This window comes from Vigna unguiculata, chromosome 1 (assembly GCF_037176805.1).
Source record: "Vigna unguiculata cultivar grain cowpea cultivar isolate G323 ecotype 2 chromosome 1, ASM3717680v1, whole genome shotgun sequence".
Classification (NCBI taxonomy): Eukaryota; Viridiplantae; Streptophyta; class Magnoliopsida; order Fabales; family Fabaceae; genus Vigna; species Vigna unguiculata.
Window position 1 is genome coordinate 36,655,035 of NC_140792.1, and position 11,141 is coordinate 36,666,175.

Here is an 11,141-nt window from a genome sequence, read left to right on the forward strand (position 1 = left end):
TGGCTGTGGTTTGCTCTAAAGTGTGCCGGCAGAGATTCCGTTTAGGGGTTAGTTCATGCGCGTGGGAGAAGATAAAAACCTGAGAGAAAAAGTTATGGTCCTTTGAAGTTTCACTTAAAATCAGTCCAAAATTTTTTTGAATCTCTTAACTCAGACCATACCAATTGCTCTAGCTATTTTTCCTATCAAGTTCAACGTCTTAGAAGTGGGGAAAAAAAATTTCAAGTTAAAACAAGCTCCGTAGCTACCAAAACAAAAATCCAGAAGTTAAATGCCAGATTCGGACACTATTCAAACACTATTCACTACTACCAATGACACTATTCATGCGCGCAGCGACACTATTCACTACACTAAACAGAAACACACAGGAATGGAAACAGACACTGAACTTAACACAACATTAACATCACAATGAACATATACCAACTCAACCACACTTGAACTACACACACACCAAAACACAGAACACAAACACACTGAAAATTTTACTTTGAACGAAACGATTGGTCCCCGGCAACGGCGCCAAATTTGATAAAGGTCGTACCCCACCAAATTAAAACATATTAAATGCAATACATGAAAGTGAACCAAGTCGTCTCCCAACGACCAATATTTTCATTCAAAGCCAATTTTCCAGATGAACACAACAATAAAACACAGGGGGGAGGGGGGTTGGCAGACAGATTCAGAATGCTAATCAATAGATTAATTTAAATGCTACAGTGACTAAAACCGTATTGACATCCCTGATTCAAACGCAATTTCACTTATCATAGGCCACCAAATTAACACCAACCCTGCCTTGTCTCAATCCACTAGATAATAATTCACTAAGCGAAAATTACAATCTAGCTTCATTATGCAATTAAGCAATGCACACATCCTTAAATTCGTGACAGCCAAGCTACATACATTAAGCATGAACGTATCTTAAACAAAACACATGCAATTACTCTGTAAATTAAGCATTGACAGATTCACCACATGCATTCCACGAATTCAGAACAAAAACATGGCAGATTTCACAAAACAAGCAGAACCTCAAAGCTTCATTGCATTTTTCATCAAGGAGTCAATACACGAATTTAGCTAGACATGGAAATGAGTAATTAAACACTTCAAAACTGAAATCACAAAAATCAGAACCAAGAACCAAGAACCCTTCAAATCTGAAAACGCAATTTAAGAGCAAAAATTGAGATTTCAAAGCTTAAATGGAATGCAAAACAGTGTTATCATATATAAATGCGAAAACCCCATGAATGGGTATTGTTCCAAGTCAATAAAATCCACAAACCGAACTGCCCAACCAAGAAAATGAATTCCAAACGTAAAACCCTCAATGGGTGCTGTCAAATATGCATAAAAACGGTAAAAATGAGCCAAAAACGTGAAAAACCGCAAGGGGGACGTCCATGGAAGCTTGGAGAACGAAAATGGAGGTTTTGAAGAGAGGTTGAAGATGAATGAGCGGCTGCCTTCTTCTCATGCAGACCTAATTCGTGGTCATATCACCCATGCCACTCAGAATTACAAAACTGCCATTATAAGCCGCAGAATTACAAAAATGCCACTATGGGCCTCAAATGTTGACCCATTGACTTTGCTGACGTGGAAATGACATGGAAATAATGTGGCAATGATGTGGAAAGTTTCTTCAACTAAATATTAATGTCCAAGCTCCAAAATTGCTTCACCCAAATACCTAAAAATAATTAAAAACAAAAATTAGGCCAAATAATGTGAAATTAGTCCAAATTCGGAACAGTGGCCCAATAAAGCCCAACAGATGAAAAACACTCTAACGATGAACAATTAAGCACTAATCAACTGTCTAATGGGTGCACAAAGGCTAGTGGAATAGAAGAAAATAATGACTCATCAGTTGCTTCGCGGGGGTCTGTCTGGTCTGGTTTTTTGCAGGTACCGTGGTGGCTGTCGCATTGGCGCAATCGACATCGATTTCTGTCACGGTGGCCTGCGGTTCTGTTTGGAACGGAGGTGGAGGATTCTCGCAATGTAGGTGTGTTCGCGTTTGGTTTCGCGTCTTCTCCAGGCAGCTTTTTTCGTCGCAGGTGGCTGCGTGGTGGCCGGCGCCGCAGTGGTGGGGATTTCGCGTCAGAAAGTGCCCTCGTCGTCGATCTGATTCGCAGTGGTTCTGCAACGCGTGGCTTCGTCAACGTGTGGTGGTTCGTCGTGGCAGCCTAGTTTCGCGAGACATCTTCTGGCTCTGGTTTCGTCGCAGCGGAGGTGGCTCGCAACACCGATCTGGTTGTGTTCGCGTAGGTGGCTCGCGACGGCGGCGATCTGGTTCGGGACGGCGGCTTCGCAAGCGGCAATTTGATTTTCCAGGCCCTTTTTTTGGCCTTCAATGGCTGTGGTTTGCTCTAAAGTGTGCCGGCAGAGATTCCGTTTAGGGGTTAGTTCATGCACGTGGGAGAAGATAAAAACCTGAGAGCAAAAGTTATGGTCCTTTGAAGTTTCACTTAAAATCAGTCCAAAATTTTTTTGAATCTCTTAACTCAGACCATACCAATTGCTCTAGCTATTTTTCCTATCAAGTTCAACGTCTTAGAAGTGGGGAAAAAAAATTTCAAGTTAAAACAAGCTCCGTAGCTACCAAAACAAAAATCCAGAAGTTAAATGCCAGATTCGGACACTATTCAAACACTATTCACTACTACAAATGACACTATTCATGCGCGCCGCGACACTATTCACTACACTAAACAGAAACACACAGGAATGGAAACAGACACTGAACTTAACACAACATTAACATCACAATGAACATATACCAACTCAACCACACTTGAACTACACACACACCAAAACACAGAACACAAACACACTGAAAATTTTACTTTGAACGAAACGATTGGTCCCCGGCAACGGCACCAAATTTGATAGAGGCCGTACCCCACCAAATTAAAACATATTAAATGCAGTACATGAAAGTGAACCAAGTCGTCTCCCAACGACCAATATTTTCATTCAAAGCCAATTTTCCAGATGAACACAACAATAAAACACAGGGGGGAGGGGGGTTGGCAGACAGATTCAGAATGCTAATCAATAGATTAATTTAAATGCTACAGTGACTAAAACCGTATTGACATCCCTGATTCAAACGCAATTTCACTTATCATAGGCCACCAAATTAACACCAACCCTGCCTTGTCTCAATCCACTAGATAATAATTCACTAAGCGAAAATTACAATCTAGCTTCATTATGCAATTAAGCAATGCACACATCCTTAAATTCGTGACAGCCAAGCTACATACATTAAGCATGAACGTATCTTAAACAAAACACATGCAATTACTCTGTAAATTAAGCATTGACAGATTCACCACATGCATTCCACGAATTCAGAACAAAAACATGGCAGATTTCACAAAACAAGCAGAACCTCAAAGCTTCATTGCATTTTTCATCAAGGAGTCAATACACGAATTTAGCTAGACATGGAAATGAGTAATTAAACACTTCAAAACTGAAATCACAAAAATCAGAACCAAGAACCAAGAACCCTTCAAATCTGAAAACGCAATTTAAGAGCAAAAATTGAGATTTCAAAGCTTAAATGGAATGCAAAACAGTGTTATCATATATAAATGCGAAAACCCCATGAATGGGTATTGTTCCAAGTCAATAAAATCCACAAACCGAACTGCCCAACCAAGAAAATGAATTCCAAACGTAAAACCCTCAATGGGTGCTGTCAAATATGCATAAAAACGGTAAAAATGAGCCAAAAACGTGAAAAACCGCAAGGGGGACGTCCATGGAAGCTTGGAGAACGAAAATGGAGGTTTTGAAGAGAGGTTGAAGATGAATGAGCGGCTGCCTTCTTCTCATGCAGACCTAATTCGTGGTCATATCACCCATGCCACTCAGAATTACAAAACTGCCATTATAAGCCGCAGAATTACAAAAATGCCACTATGGGCCTCAAATGTTGACCCATTGACTTTGCTGACGTGGAAATGACATGGAAATAATGTGGCAATGATGTGGAAAGTTTCTTCAACTAAATATTAATGTCCAAGCTCCAAAATTGCTTCACCCAAATACCTAAAAATAATTAAAAACAAAAATTAGGCCAAATAATGTGAAATTAGTCCAAATTCGGAACAGTGGCCCAATAAAGCCCAACAGATGAAAAACACTCTAACGATGAACAATTAAGCACTAATCAACTGTCTAATGGGTGCACAAAGGCTAGTGGAATAGAAGAAAATAATGACTCATCAGTTGCTTCGCGGGGGTCTGTCTGGTCTGGTTTTTTGCAGGTACCGTGGTGGCTGTCGCATTGGCGCAATCGACATCGATTTCTGTCACGGTGGCCTGCGGTTCTGTTTGGAACGGAGGTGGAGGATTCTCGCAATGTAGGTGTGTTCGCGTCTGGTTTCGCGTCTTCTCCAGGCAGCTTTTTTCGTCGCAGGTGGCTGCGTGGTGGCCGGCGCCGCAGTGGTGGGGATTTCGCGTCAGAAAGTGCCCTCGTCGTCGATCTGATTCGCAGTGGTTCTGCAACGCGTGGCTTCGTCAACGTGTGGTGGTTCGTCGTGGCAGCCTGGTTTCGCGAGACATCTTCTGGCTCTGGTTTCGTCGCAGCGGAGGTGGCTCGCAACACCGATCTGGTTGTGTTCGCGTAGGTGGCTCGCGACGGCGGCGATCTGGTTCGGGACGGCGGCTTCGCAAGCGGCAATTTGATTTTCCAGGCCCTTTTTTTGGCCTTCAATGGCTGTGGTTTGCTCTAAAGTGTGCCGGCAGAGATTCCGTTTAGGGGTTAGTTCATGCGCGTGGGAGAAGATAAAAACCTGAGAGCAAAAGTTATGGTCCTTTGAAGTTTCACTTAAAATCAGTCCAAAATTTTTTTGAATCTCTTAACTCAGACCATACCAATTGCTCTAGCTATTTTTCCTATCAAGTTCAACGTCTTAGAAGTGGGGAAAAAAAATTTCAAGTTAAAACAAGCTCGGTAGCTACCAAAACAAAAATCCAGAAGTTAAATGCCAGATTCGGACACTATTCAAACACTATTCACTACTACAAATGACACTATTCATGCGCGCCGCGACACTATTCACTACACTAAACAGAAACACACAGGAATGGAAACAGACACTGAACTTAACACAACATTAACATCACAATGAACATATACCAACTCAACCACACTTGAACTACACACACACCAAAACACAGAACACAAACACACTGAAAATTTTACTTTGAACGAAACGATTGGTCCCCGGCAACGGCGCCAAATTTGATAAAGGCCGTACCCCACCAAATTAAAACATATTAAATGCAGTACATGAAAGTGAACCAAGTCGTCTCCCAACGACCAATATTTTCATTCAAAGCCAATTTTCCAGATGAACACAACAATAAAACACAGGGGGGAGGGGGGTTGGCAGACAGATTCAGAATGCTAATCAATAGATTAATTTAAATGCTACAGTGACTAAAACCGTATTGACATCCCTGATTCAAACGCAATTTCACTTATCATAGGCCACCAAATTAACACCAACCCTGCCTTGTCTCAATCCACTAGATAATAATTCACTAAGCGAAAATTACAATCTAGCTTCATTATGCAATTAAGCAATGCACACATCCTTAAATTCGTGACACCCAAGCTACATACATTAAGCATGAACGTATCTTAAACAAAACACATGCAATTACTCTGTAAATTAAGCATTGACAGATTCACCACATGCATTCCACGAATTCAGAACAAAAACATGGCAGATTTCACAAAACAAGCACAACCTCAAAGCTTCATTGCATTTTTCATCAAGGAGTCAATACACGAATTTAGCTAGACATGGAAATGAGTAATTAAACACTTCAAAACTGAAATCACAAAAATCAGAACCAAGAACCAAGAACCCTTCAAATCTGAAAACGCAATTTAAGAGCAAAAATTGAGATTTCAAAGCTTAAATGGAATGCAAAACAGTGTTATCATATATAAATGCGAAAACCCCATGAATGGGTATTGTTCCAAGTCAATAAAATCCACAAACCGAACTGCCCAACCAAGAAAACGAATTCCAAACGTAAAACCCTCAATGGGTGCTGTCAAATATGCATAAAAACGGTAAAAATGAGCCAAAAACGTGAAAAACCGCAAGGGGGACGTCGATGGAAGCTTGGAGAACGAAAATGGAGGTTTTGAAGAGAGGTTGAAGATGAATGAGCGGCTGCCTTCTTCTCATGCAGACCTAATTCGTGGTCATATCACCCATGCCACTCAGAATTACAAAACTGCCATTATAAGCCGCAGAATTACAAAAATGCCACTATGGGCCTCAAATGTTGACCCATTGACTTTGCTGACGTGGAAATGACATGGAAATAATGTGGCAATGATGTGGAAAGTTTCTTCAACTAAATATTAATGTCCAAGCTCCAAAATTGCTTCACCCAAATACCTAAAAATAATTAAAAACAAAAATTAGGCCAAATAATGTGAAATTAGTCCAAATTCGGAACAGTGGCCCAATAAAGCCCAACAGATGAAAAACACTCTAACGATGAACAATTAAGCACTAATCAACTGTCTAATGGGTGCACAAAGGCTAGTGGAATAGAAGAAAATAATGACTCATCAGTTGCTTCGCGGGGGTCTGTCTGGTCTGGTTTTTTGCAGGTACCGTGGTGGCTGTCGCATTGGCGCAATCGACATCGATTTCTGTCACGGTGGCCTGCGGTTCTGTTTGGAACGGAGGTGGAGGATTCTCGCAATGTAGGTGTGTTCGCGTCTGGTTTCGCGTCTTCTCCAGGCAGCTTTTTTCGTCGCAGGTGGCTGCGTGGTGGCCGGCGCCGCAGTGGTGGGGATTTCGCGTCAGAAAGTGCCCTCGTCGTCGATCTGATTCGCAGTGGTTCTGCAACGCGTGGCTTCGTCAACGTGTGGTGGTTCGTCGTGGCAGCCTGGTTTCGCGAGACATCTTCTGGCTCTGGTTTCGTCGCAGCGGAGGTGGCTCGCAACACCGATCTGGTTGTGTTCGCGTAGGTGGCTCGCGACGGCGGCGATCTGGTTCGGGACGGCGGCTTCGCAAGCGGCAATTTGATTTTCCAGGCCCTTTTTTTGGCCTTCAATGGCTGTGGTTTGCTCTAAAGTGTGCCGGCAGAGATTCCGTTTAGGGGTTAGTTCATGCGCGTGGGAGAAGATAAAAACCTGAGAGCAAAAGTTATGGTCCTTTGAAGTTTCACTTAAAATCAGTCCAAAATTTTTTTGAATCTCTTAACTCAGACCATACCAATTGCTCTAGCTATTTTTCCTATCAAGTTCAACGTCTTAGAAGTGGGGAAAAAAAATTTCAAGTTAAAACAAGCTCCGTAGCTACCAAAACAAAAATCCAGAAGTTAAATGCCAGATTCGGACACTATTCAAACACTATTCACTACTACAAATGACACTATTCATGCGCGCCGCGACACTATTCACTACACTAAACAGAAACACACAGGAATGGAAACAGACACTGAACTTAACACAACATTAACATCACAATGAACATATACCAACTCAACCACACTTGAACTACACACACACCAAAACACAGAACACAAACACACTGAAAATTTTACTTTGAACGAAACGATTGGTCCCCGGCAACGGCGCCAAATTTGATAAAGGCCGTACCCCACCAAATTAAAACATATTAAATGCAGTACATGAAAGTGAACCAAGTCGTCTCCCAACGACCAATATTTTCATTCAAAGCCAATTTTCCAGATGAACACAACAATAAAACACAGGGGGGAGGGGGGTTGGCAGACAGATTCAGAATGCTAATCAATAGATTAATTTAAATGCTACAGTGACTAAAACCGTATTGACATCCCTGATTCAAACGCAATTTCACTTATCATAGGCCACCAAATTAACAGCAACCCTGCCTTGTCTCAATCCACTAGATAATAATTCACTAAGCGAAAATTACAATCTAGCTTCATTATGCAATTAAGCAATGCACACATCCTTAAATTCGTGACACCCAAGCTACATACATTAAGCATGAACGTATCTTAAACAAAACACATGCAATTACTCTGTAAATTAAGCATTGACAGATTCACCACATGCATTCCACGAATTCAGAACAAAAACATGGCAGATTTCACAAAACAAGCACAACCTCAAAGCTTCATTGCATTTTTCATCAAGGAGTCAATACACGAATTTAGCTAGACATGGAAATGAGTAATTAAACACTTCAAAACTGAAATCACAAAAATCAGAACCAAGAACCAAGAACCCTTCAAATCTGAAAACGCAATTTAAGAGCAAAAATTGAGATTTCAAAGCTTAAATGGAATGCAAAACAGTGTTATCATATATAAATGCGAAAACCCCATGAATGGGTATTGTTCCAAGTCAATAAAATCCACAAACCGAACTGCCCAACCAAGAAAACGAATTCCAAACGTAAAACCCTCAATGGGTGCTGTCAAATATGCATAAAAACGGTAAAAATGAGCCAAAAACGTGAAAAACCGCAAGGGGGACGTCGATGGAAGCTTGGAGAACGAAAATGGAGGTTTTGAAGAGAGGTTGAAGATGAATGAGCGGCTGCCTTCTTCCCATGCAGACCTAATTCGTGGTCATATCACCCATGCCACTCAGAATTACAAAACTGCCATTATAAGCCACAGAATTACAAAATTGCCACTATGGGCCTCAAATGTTGACCCATTGACTTTGCTGACGTGGAAATGACATGGAAATGATGTGGAAATGATGTGGAAAGTTTCTTCAACTAAATATTAATGTCCAAGCTCCAAAATTGCTTCACCCAAATACCTAAAAATAATTAAAAACAAAAATTAGGCCAAATAATGTGAAATTAGTCCAAATTCGGAACAGTGACCCAATAAAGCCCAACAGATGAAAAACACTCTAATGATGAACAATTAAGCACTAATCAACTGTCTAATGGGTGCACAAAGGCTAGTGGAATAGAAGAAAATAATGACTCATCAGTTGCTTCGCGGGGGTCTGTCTGGTCTGGTTTTTTGCAGGTACCGTGGTGGTTGTCGCATTGGCGCAATCGACATCGATTTCTGTCACGGTGGCCTGCAGTTCTGTTTGGAACGGAGGTGGAGGATTCTCGCAATGTAGGTGTGTTCGCGTCTGCTTTCGCGTCTTCTCCAGGCAGCTTTTTTCGTCGCAGGTGGCTGCGTGGTGGCCGGCGCCGCAGTGGTGGGGATTTCGCGTCAGAAAGTGCCCTCGTCGTCGATCTGATTCGCAGTGGTTCTGCAACGCGTGGCTTCGTCAACGTGTGGTGGTTCGTCGTGGCAGCCTGGTTTCGCGAGACATCTGCTGGCTCTGGTTTCGTCGCAGCGGAGGTGGCTCGCAACACCGATCTGGTTGTGTTCGCGTAGGTGGCTCGCGACGGCGGCGATCTGGTTCGGGACGGCGGCTTCGCAAGCGGCAATTTGATTTTCCAGGCCCTTTTTTTGGCCTTCAATGGCTGTGGTTTGCTCTAAAGTGTGCCGGCAGAGATTCCGTTTAGGGGTTAGTTCATGCGCGTGGGAGAAGATAAAAACCTGAGAGCAAAAGTTATGGTCCTTTTAAGTTTCACTTAAAATCAGTCCAAAATTTTTTTGAATCTCTTAACTCAGACCATACCAATTGCTCTAGCTATTTTTCCTATCAAGTTCAACGTCTTAGAAGTGGGGAAAAAAAATTTCAAGTTAAAACAAGCTCCGTAGCTACCAAAACAAAAATCCAGAAGTTAAATGCCAGATTCGGACACTATTCAAACACTATTCACTACTACAAATGACACTATTCATGCGTGCCGCGACACTATTCACTACACTAAACAGAAACACACAGGAATGGAAACAGACACTGAACTTAACACAACATTAACATCACAATGAACATATACCAACTCAACCACACTTGAACTACACACACACCAAAACACAGAACACAAACACACTGAAAATTTTACTTTGAACGAAACGATTGGTCCCCGGCAACGGCACCAAATTTGATAGAGGCCGTACCCCACCAAATTAAAACATATTAAATGCAGTACATGAAAGTGAACCAAGTCGTCTCCCAACGACCAATATTTTCATTCAAAGCCAATTTTCCAGATGAACACAACAATAAAACACAGGGGGGAGGGGGGTTGGCAGACAGATTCAGAATGCTAATCAATAGATTAATTTAAATGCTACAGTGACTAAAACCGTATTGACATCCCTGATTCAAACGCAATTTCACTTATCATAGGCCACCAAATTAACACCAACCCTGCCTTGTCTCAATCCACTAGATAATAATTCACTAAGCGAAAATTACAATCTAGCTTCATTATGCAATTAAGCAATGCACACATCCTTAAATTCGTGACAGCCAAGCTACATACATTAAGCATGAACGTATCTTAAACAAAACACATGCAATTACTCTGTAAATTAAGCATTGACAGATTCACCACATGCATTCCACGAATTCAGAACAAAAACATGGCAGATTTCACAAAACAAGCACAACCTCAAAGCTTCATTGCATTTTTCATCAAGGAGTCAATACACGAATTTAGCTAGACATGGAAATGAGTAATTAAACACTTCAAAACTGAAATCACAAAAATCAGAACCAAGAACCAAGAACCCTTCAAATCTGAAAACGCAATTTAAGAGCAAAAATTGAGATTTCAAAGCTTAAATGGAATGCAAAACAGTGTTATCATATATAAATGCAAAAACCCCATGAATGGGTATTGTTCCAAGTCAGTAAAATCCACAAACCGAACTGCCCAACCAAGAAAACGAATTCCAAACGTAAAACCCTCAATGGGTGCTGTCAAATATGCATAAAAACGGTAAAAATGAGCCAAAAACGTGAAAAACCGCAAGGGGGACGTCCATGGAAGCTTGGAGAACGAAAATGGAGGTTTTGAAGAGAGGTTGAAGATGAATGAGCGGCTGCCTTCTTCTCATGCAGACCTAATTCGTGGTCATATCACCCATGCCACTCAGAATTACAAAACTGCCATTATAAGCCACAGAATTACAAAAATGCCACTATGGGCCTCAAATGTTGACCCATTGACTTTGCTGACGTGGAAATGACATGGAAATGATGTGGC